This window comes from Silene latifolia, chromosome 1 (genome assembly GCF_048544455.1).
Source record: "Silene latifolia isolate original U9 population chromosome 1, ASM4854445v1, whole genome shotgun sequence".
NCBI lineage: Eukaryota > Viridiplantae > Streptophyta > Magnoliopsida > Caryophyllales > Caryophyllaceae > Silene > Silene latifolia.
Window position 1 is genome coordinate 47,148,648 of NC_133526.1, and position 11,100 is coordinate 47,159,747.

Here is an 11,100-nt window from a genome sequence, read left to right on the forward strand (position 1 = left end):
TGTGTGTGTGTGTGTGTGTGTGTCTATATATATAGAGCCATTGTGTATTGGCTTCTTTTGTTTTTTTGAGGAAGTTGTGTTTTATGGCTTTTGATCATCCTGTTTGTACTATTTTGAAACTAGGTTTAATTGATCACGGGGTGTAATATTTTGATGCAGGATTGAATTTTTGCAGTGCACAGCTGCTTTGGAATGCTATTTTTAGCAGCAGCTGAAAAATAGCATTCCAACAGTTGCTACAAACGCTGCTTAAAAAATAGCATTTCAGCAGCTGCTACAACAAGCTAAAATCATTTTTTTTTAAAAAAAAAAAAAATTAAAAACGATAACGGTTAACCCGTTGTAAACAATTATTTGACAACGGCTTTATTTAGATAAATAACCGTTGAAGTCTTTTCCCTCCCATTCAAACCGCCAAAAATATAAGATAACGAACGATAACCGTTGTCGAGTTCAAAATGTTAAAAACGGTTTATATAAGAAGAACCGTTGTCAAAGTTTCATCAACTGATAAATATAACAACGGTTTAGCACGCAATAAAACCGTTGTTAAATTTTGACATTTAATTAAATAAGATAACGAAATGAACCGTTATCATATATAATATTTAACAAAGGTTTTGGAACCAATAAACCGTTGTCAAGAGTAAACTATGACAACGGGTTTGAAACCGTTATTAATATTTAATAACGGTTTCTTAAAAGTATACCTGTTGACATAAACATATTTAACAACAGTTTCATAACGGTTCTTGAGTAGTGATAACGGTGTTATAGATCCGTTATTGATGTTATATAACGATCGTATGCTTGTATACAACCGTGGTATATATTTAACAACAGTCGTTGCAATAACGGTTGCGTGTTTATATTTAATAACGGTAATTGCATTATTTGACCGTTGTTGAAGGTCTTATTTGGCGTAGTGATCCAAACCAAAATGGCAAGGGGCTAGTGGAGAACGATGAAGGGATTGATCAAACGACTTTTGAATGGGAGGATGTGAATGAATAAACGAATGAGACGTGCCTTCTTGTCGGGAAACTGTGTGCATCCAGACCGATAAATGTCAAAGCGCTATTGATACGATGGTTCGATTATGGAATCCGACAAAGGCGATTAGTGGTAACGTTATCGATGTGAAAGATAAAACCTTCGTGTTTCGATTTGAAGGGGGGCGAGATAGGGCGCGTGTTTTGGAAGGGCAACCTTGGCACTTCGAGAAGTTTGTTTGGTGCTTCAATGAACCTAATTGATCAGACAAGATTTCCGATGTACCTCTTTATCATATTCCTATTTGGTCGAGGGTTTACGACCTTTCTATTTCGGGGAGGTCCAGCCAGATGAACATACGTCATATTGGGGCAAGCTTAGGTACTTTCCTTGAGGCTGATGCAAGACTGAATTACGAACTTGATAGGGTTATCAGAATACGTATTATTCATTATGTGCAAAAACCTCTTAAAGCAACAATTCCAATTAAAATGAAAGAGGGTCGAGTGGTTCATTTTGATGTGAAGTACGAACGTTTAACCATCTTTTGCTACGGCTGTGGGATGATGGGACATGGTGAGAAGGACTGTGAACATAGACCGTATGAAGATGATGAACTCCCTTTTGGAGAGTGGCTAAGGGCGTCTCCTTGGAAAATCATAAAGACGGCGAAGGAGACTTTGGGTAAGGCACGTAGGGACTTAAGCTTGGCATTTGAAGCTGAAAAAGAACATGAAGCGGCGAAGGACATTTCTTTAATGATCGAGAGCCTGCAATCTATAACACTTGACCTAAAAACAAAGCGGAATAGTGATAAAATGAAGCAGACTGAGCATGTTGGGTTGCGGGGTATGAGGGGAGGGGGTAAGGAGGAAAACGTGGAATTGGTGGAGGATGGAGGGGGTGCAAGTGGGAAGGCTGGTGAAGACATCTTATACCATGACGGGAGGATGAATAATATTACGAGGCGAGAGGGGGGAGAGGATATGGTGGTTGATGAGGGTAGGAGTATGGAGTGTGACGGGGTGGGGCAGAAGATGAGGCGTATGGGGGGGGGGGGGGGGGGCAATAAGGGTCATGTTGGGGGTAAGAAGAGGGAGTGGAAAAAGGTAGCACGTGAAGGCAGGGAGAAGGCTGTGGACGGGATAGAGCATGTAAGTGGAGGGAAGCAAAGTAGAGAGGGGGAGAAGGTCTCTATGAGGTATAAGCGACTTAAAGCTATGACAGATGAGGGCGTCTTGATACCTGAGGCGGTGGTTGAGGATGCTCAACCCCGCCAGGCCCAATGAATCTCTTAAGCCTCAACTGTCGGAGCTTGGGCAACCCCGACACAGTTAGTGCCCTACGTACTTTGGTGCGTAGGGAATCCCTGACCATGATTTTTATTAGCGAGACGAAACTTTGTGGTCGTGACATGAGGAGGGTGAGGGAGAAGCTGGATGGTTATTATGGTATTGAGATGGATAGTGCGGGGAGATCAGGGGGTCTTGCTTTTTTATGGGAAAAGGAAATTGACTGTAATTTTGTATCAGTATCGAGTCATCACATGGATTTTCATGATAAGGATGGGGCAAGGAGTGGTGAGTTACGGGTTTCTATGGGTGGCCTGCTATTTCGGGCCGACATCTTTCGTGGGAATTGCTTAGACTTCTTCATGGGCAGTCCAGTCTCCCGTGGATTTGTATCGGGGACTTTAATGAAATCTTATTCTCTACTGAAATGAAGGGGGGAAGTCGAGCTCAATGGTAGATGAACAATTTCCAGGCAGCTATTGATAAGTGTGTTCTGAAAGATATTGTATGGGAGGGGTATACCTTCACCTTCGATAATGGATAGGTTGGCGATACGAATAGACAATGCAGGCTAGACAGGGCTTTGTGTATGGAGTCATGGCTGGAGTTATTCCTATATGCAAAGTTATTTCATCGTGAGAGGGAATAGTCCGATCATGCTCCGCTTCGATTGGCTTTTGATAGGCGTGAGAATAGAGGACGAACGAGGAGTAGATTCCATTTTGAGCAAGTCTGGGTACGCGAAGAAGGGTGTGAAGAGACCGTGGATCGAGGTGTGGAACGGGGGCATGGGGACTTGGTGGATATGCTCCGGGCATGTGCTAAAGAACTCCAAGCTTGGAAGAAAATAAGCATTGATAAAATCAATCGCTCTTTGGAGACTAAACGGAAACTTTTGGCTCGGTTGAATGAAGGGGATAGGACGGATGCTGTAACAACCCCGGATTTAATAATACAAATAAGCTAGATAAATATTGCATTTTTATATTAATAAAAGTCCATGGTGGCGGAAACACCATGACGATAAATCCGGGTGCTACCGAAATATATAAAGTAATAGTTAACTACGCATACAACTACTCTCGGGAATGAAAAACCCGTCCAAAATAAAACAACAAGGTTCGATTACTAAACATCATAACTATTATTTATTATCTCTCTCTCAAAACCCATCCATGGCCAAGAAGCACATCAACCTGAAAAAAATATCAACAACCACCGTCAGTGGGGAGTAACTAGGAGTCCTCCCAGCCATGACTTAAGAAATTTCAAGAAACAATTATGAGCGAATAATAAGAGACAACATATAATCCATTCAAAATATGAAAACATGTGAACTTCATGGAAATTTAATATCAAGGTATACAATCACAAATGAGTGAGTAATTATGATACCACATGATTAATTAAAATGTGTAACAACTTACGAGTTTCATGTCACTTACATGATTATATGAAATACTGTAAAAGAAGGTGGTCATAATGAAAAAGAAATAACACCAATTTACCCGGATGACAAATGAAATGAGTGATGATAATATACGAGTGGTAAACACATCCAAATCTTGGACCATAAATACATAGAATAACACGAGACAAGAACGAGCACCGTCTAGGGCCAATAACCTGAAACCCTAAACCTTGGTGTCAATAACCTGACACCAAAATAACCCTACGGCAGGACACATAACCGTGAACCCGTGTCTAAGACTGGCCAGACTCTCGAGGGACATAATGTCTAGTTAAGGCGTAAATGTGCGGACCCTTAACCAGTCAAGGCGTAAAAGTGCGGACCCTTGACCCCCAAACGACATATCCATAGACTCATAAGAGTATCCAAAAAGGACGGTCAACCCATAGCAGGCCAATAACCTGAAACCATGCCAGGGTACTAGGTAGGCCAATAACCTGAAACCTACCCAGTTTGGTATTGCTCATCTCAAGTAGACCAATAACCTGAAATCTACTCGATATCTTGTACTCTAGCTAAACCATATATAAAATGGAACAAGGTCCAACAGATAACAAATGTGCACCATGAATAACCTCATGTTAACATGCCAAAATGCTCATAACTGAGGGATAAATAATATTAAGTGAAATTCAATAATGGTAATCAAAGCTAGAGTATAATTTCAACTTTTCCAATATAAAACAAGAGACACTCATGTCAATATATAATTTCCGAAAGGCAATATCACAAAAAGCGTATACATGCCATTTACCATAGTAGAAGTAACAATCAATTCTTAACAAATACACTATTGTAATCTCACATTATAAACATAGTTATGGAGAATATATTTACAAGACATGATACCATCAAATATGTTATTAGTTATTTCCTTAACAAACATTTATTAAATTCGTTAATTAAACATCTAATAATTCTAAACAACTAAACAAAAGTTATATTCTACTCATGAAAAATTACTAGATATTTTAGTGAGTTATAAATTCAATAAAAACAGTACCTAATAAATTATTTAATAATGTTTCACATATTTAACATAAAATTAGCATTTAATAGGCGATTTCAAGCATAAATAAACAAATAAATAAGAAAATTGTGTCACGACCATTAATAATTTATTTTACATTAGTATAGGACAGAATATGCATAAAAATAAATTATAAATATTTTATTTATATTTATTTATTATTCTAACACAATTAAACCTTATTTATGGACTAATTAGTTATAAAATTAAAAAGTAATTATACAAATTACAAAATGGACATGAAAAACTTTAATACACTAAAATAAGTCATATTATGATAAAACATTCAATTTTAACATTTATTTATATATTTTACATATTTACTTGAGATTAATTGCATAAAACACGAATATATATTAAATAAGAGCAATAATAATTGTAAAAATAAAATAATCAATTTAAATACTATATAAATTATAATAGGCCAGAATAAAATTAAGGAAGTAAATTTTTCGAAATTATTTTATGTTTTATATATTTATTAGACGATTATCACATAAAACCGTGATTAAATATCAAATAACAACAAATAAATATATGATAATTATAGAACTAAAATAATCACATGCAAACTCATAAATAATGATAATAAATCAGAATATAATCAAAAATATAATTTCTATAATCATCCGTATATTTTACATATTGATTAGATTGTTAAATCACATAAAAAATATACAAATAAATCATAGAAAACATTTAAATAAGTATATATTCATCACAAAATAATGAAAACTACTATTTATTATATAAATCATGAATCTCATATATTTCCATGATTTTAAACATCATATATATTATCAATCTTATTATAACCTCATAAAAGCACTTGAAATTCAAAAATCATAGAAAGGAGAAAACCTAGTTACCTTGATAGAGATTATTACTAGTAAATAGGTAGGATATTGTAATAAGATCAACCCAAATGATCTCCCTCAACCAAGGTATCTTGCTCACCTCCTTGGACAAACATAAGAATTAAAACAAATAATTAAATACTACTCTAAATAAACTAGTATAAGAATGACAATTAAATAACTACCTACACTTACAAATGAGCAAGATGAAAGAGATGTGAGAATGAAAGAAACAAAGGTTGGAAATGGATGTTGAAAGCTACGGCCAAGTGAAGAATTTAGAGAGGAAATTTTGTAGAATAATTATGTCTAACTTGTAGGTAATAGGAAGCTAATAAAGAGTGAGTGATAGAAATGATTAAGGCTAGTCTTTAGGCTATTATTCTAGGTAAAAGAGTAAGTGGTAGAAATAATTAAGGCTAGTCTTTAGGCTATTACTCTAGGTAAATTAGTGAGTGGTAGAAGTGATTAAGGCTAGTCTTTAGGCTATTGCTTTAAGTAAAGTAGTCACATGCCTATGAGGGTAGGCCTTGGGCTTCAAGGAAAGAAGATCAAGTTGTCAACTTGACATGTGCCTAGGTGATGAGGTAAATGATTAATTAAGGTGAAAAAGAGGAATAACGAGTGTGGGTCTTGTTCGCGGATTTCTGCGACAGCCTTTCGTATTTCGGGCATAATTTTCTCTACAGAACTCCGATTGAGGTGTTTTCAGTGGCGTTGGAAAGCTAAGAGAAAGACCTACAACTTTCATGCTATGAACAAGAGCTAAATATGTATTTCAATATCGTTAAATTAGCATCAACGACGAAGTAGTTATTCGTCGGCATAAGGAGTGTAGGTTTAGGATGGGTATTTGGATATCATTATCGAAAAATAATAGATTTTAAAGGATAAAATTTTATTATGAATCATTCTTATTATTTAAAAATATGAGTTTTATTATTTAGGATGACGTGTAAATTGCGGGGTGTTACAGATGCTGCGGTGAAAAAACGAAGGAAATTAATTGCGGAAATTGCTATTTTATATAGACAAGAGGAACAATATTGGCGTCAACGTTCGAGGGCTCTTTGGTTGCGAGATGGGGATCGAAATACCAAGTTTTTTCACTCTAGAGCAAGGGAGAGGAAAAGGAAAAATTTCATTGGTAAATTGATCGATGATGACGAGAGGGAACGTTGTGGGGATGATGAGGTATCGAGGGTGGCTAATGCTACTTCCAAGAGCTCTTTCGATCGGCTAATCCAACTGAGTTTGATGATGTTTTAGCGGGCTTGGAGGGGCGGGTCTTTGCAAGAATGAACAGGTTCTTACAAGCCGAGTATTGTGAAGCGGATATTATTGATGCTCCAAATGCATCCCTTAAAAGCTTCAGGACTTGATGGAATGAATGGCTTGTTCTATCAGTCGTAATGCCACGAGATCGGTCCAAACGTGGTGAGTACTGTTCTTTCCATTTTGCGTGGTGAAGCGTCTCCGGATAGACTTAATAAAACAAATATTGTCTTAATCCCGAAAAAAAAAGCACCAGATAAAATTCGTGAGTTCAGGCCTATTAGTCTGTGTAATGTGGCATATAGGTTGGTGTCTAACATGTTGGCTAATCGTCTGAAACTCTTTCTGGGGTATATTGTGTCAAAAAATAAAAGTGCCTTTACCCCTGGTCATTTGATATCTAACAATATTTTGATTGCATTCGAGATGTTTCATTTTATGAAGAATAGTAGACAGACGGAGGGGCACATGGCGATTAAGCTAGACATGACTAAAGCTTATGACAGAGTGGAATGGGTCTTTCTTAGGAGGGTGTTGGAGACGATGGGGTTTAATATGGGTTGGATTCAGTGATGGCATGTGTGTCGAGTGTGACCTTCTCAGTCCTGATTAATGGCTCCCCCAATGGCAAATTTAAGCCGAGTCGAGGGTTACGACAGGGAGACCCTTTATCCCCGTATATGTTCCTCCTTTGTGCGGAAGCTCTATCAAATATGCTAAGGAGGGCGGTGGAATCGAATGTGTTACATGGCATTAGAATTTCATCCACGACACCTTCTATCTCGCACCTCCTTTTCGCAGATGATAGTATTTTCTTCGTTCGGGCAATGCTACAGGAAACGGATGTAGTTAATTATATTTTTAGAAGTTATGAGGCGGCATCCGAACAACTTGTGAGTCTTGAAAAGACGACTGTTTCTTTTAGCAGAGGGGTTCCTTGTGGGCAGCGAAGTGTTGTAGCGACGAGGCTGGGGGTGGTTCAGGTGGAAGACCATGCCCGGTATCTTAGTCTTCCTACAGTGATAGGTCGGTCTAAAAAGGTAATTACTGAAATTATTTGTGATAAACTTTGCAAGAGACTTCAAGGATGGCGCGGGAAAATTTTGTCTAGGGCTGGTAAGGAGATTCTTATAAAGGCGGTTGCCAATTCACTCCCTACCTATGTGATGAGTGTTTTCAAAATTCCTGCAAACATTTGCGATGAGTTACGATCGATAGTGTCAAGATTCTGGTGGGGGCATGACGAGAGCAAGCGTTGAATTCATTGGATGGCATGGCGGAAGCTGGCTCATCCAAAGGGTGTGGGAGAGATGGGGTTTCGTGATTTTCGACAGTTTAATCTCGCGCTGCTTAGCAAGCAAGCCTGGCAAATCATTACTAATTCTACATCTCTATGGGCCCATCTTGTGAAGGTGAAATATTTTTCGAATGAGGGCTTTATGACAGCTGCGTTGGGGCATAACCCTAGCTACACTTGGCGGAGTATTTTCGAAGCTAGAGAGGTGATGGAACGGGGTTTGCGGAGACAGATAGGTGATGGGTTGGCCACAAAGGTATGGAAACATGCTTGGCTTCCTAATACCCATACGGGGAGGGTTATTTCGCCATGTGCACCGGGACAAGAGGAGCTTTTGGTGGCTGACCTGCTAAGTCCGAATGAGGAGGGATGGGATGCGGGAAAATTGAATCAATTCCTGATGCCTTTCGAGCGAGAACGGGTTGTGAATATCCGGATAAGTCCGAATTGGCCACAAGACATGTGGTATTGGGGTCTTGAATGGGATGGGTTGTATTCGGTTTGAAGTGCCTACAAAATGCTCGCGGGTCAGTTGGGGGATATGGCGAGTGGCTCGGATGGGGAGAGGGAAGGTGGCTATAGAATCGGCTTTGGAAAGTTTCGGTTTGGCCCCGCGTGAAACTCTTCTTCTGGCAAGTGTGTAGTGAATCTTTGGACACACGGGCAAACATCGCTGCTAGGATTGGAGGTGAGTACTCTTTTTGTCCTTTTTGTCATTCTTATGTTGAGTCGAGTCTTCATTTGTTTTGCGATTGTGGGGGTGGCAAAGTAGGTGTGGGATGGACTGGGTGTTGAGTTGGTGGCGGATGGTAGGGGCTCTGAAGTGAAGTCGTGGGTGGAGGAGTGCTGGAAGGAGATGAGTGAAGGTGAGTGCATTAAATTGATGGTGGGTTGCTGGGCCCTCTGGGAACATCAAAACATAGTGGTTTTTAACAACATCGGGGTAGAACCGGAGGGGATGGTGCGAAGGACGAAGGACGTGATCCAGGAAGGGGTTGGGGATTTTGCGGGAGCAGCATATGGCCCAGGTGGGATGCGTAATAGGCGGCAATCGAGGGGAGAAGGGGAGGTTGTGTAAGATGGATGGAGGTCTGCGAGGGAGGGCTACGTTAAAATTAACATTGACTCCGGAGTGATGAAGGGTGAGGGAGTCGGAACGGGGATGGTATGTCGCAATATGAGAGGTGAGGTGATGTGGGGGGTGTCAGTGGTTCGTGCGACAACATGGGAGGCTCACTTCACGGAAGTTGTGGCGGTCTTGGATGGGCTGGAAGAAGCGGCGCAACGGGGTATCCTTAATGTGGAAGTGGAAAGCGATTATGTTCTCGTCATTGACGCTATCCGAGGACGGATGGAAGGACGAAGCATGTTTTCTTTGCTCATAGATGATATTCTTGCTTTTAGTTTACATTTTCAGTCTGTTATTTGGTCACATGTAGGTCGTATTAATAATTGTGTAGCGCATGAACTTGCACATTGTGTTCCACGTATTCCGGGCAAAGTCGTTTGGGAGGCAAACACGTACGTATTATTTCTTCGAAGAAAACGCAGCCATTTTTTTCCTTTTTAAACACTAAGATGAATCTAATCTAATCTAAAACCCTTAAAAAGAAAGAACTTGGCGTCACTATAGCGATGAATAGTGCACTGCCAAGTCCCTCTTCCACCGTTGGATTCCCCCTCTAAATCTCATCCCTCCATTTCTTCTTCAGTTACAGCCACACTCTCACCTTTTCTTTCTGTCATTCTACTCCACTCATACTCAACCAACTCTCTCTCTCACTCCTCAATACAAAAACCTAGCAGCTCTAATCGGAATCGGAATTCCTCTCAAAGGTATTTTATCTGATATCCATTTTTGTCGTTTATTTGATTTGATTTCGTTATTATTGTTGTTAGAGTATTATAATGATTCCTTTGTTTGTTGGATATTGGTTTTTGTTGGTGTTGTGTGAGATTCGTTATCTCATCGTTACTGTTTACATTTTTGGCGATTTTGATTATGCCTTGATTTTGGCTCATTATTTGTAACGATGCAAATTGTTATAATTATTATAATAATAATAATAATAATTATTATTATTATTATTGATGAACTTTTCATGGTTTTTCATTTAGGGTTTACGAGTGTGTGGTCACGGGGCATGGGGTTGCCGCTGGTGAGGCGTCTGAGGCGAAAATTATTAATATCATATGTGTGGACGCTTTTCTGCTATTACTCCGTATTATTGCTATTACTCTTTTTTGCTTTTTACTGTGATACAATCGGAGTTGTTGCCTTCCTTTTAAAGCTTTTATATTTAGTTTGTTGAGGAATGTTAATATGAATAAGACAAGAACGAATGACGCGCTGCTTCTTATGAGTGACAAGATATTGTGCTTGGCTGGTTGCTCATCTACGTATACATCTGAGTCTGATAACCCTGGTTGTTCTCATTCTACGATCAGCGTGTCTTTTCTCATGTTCTCAGTGGTGCGCATTCGTCAACCATAGACCTCTGTCCGGATACCATAGACCTCCATCCTTATTCCTTATGCTCATGCACACTTCCCTACAGTGCTGTTTAGAAGCTATTCTTCTGTTGTTCTATTGTTCTTGCTATGGTTCCCTATTATTCTCTAATTCTGAATGACTTTTTTTTTTAACATAGATTAGCCATTATTCGATGTAATTCTGCACCCATTTAACATTGAGTTGGTTAGAAGCAACCTCTTTTGATGTAAAAACAACGGTAAGGATGCTGCAGACATTACCCCTTACCCTGCCATCGGCGATCTGGAGTAACGTTGTTTTATCTCATTTCTCATCTCTAAATTTTTTCTCACCAGTACTTATGTGGATCTGGAATTCATGGTCAGGTACAAGCCAGGGCAGCTTCCAGGAT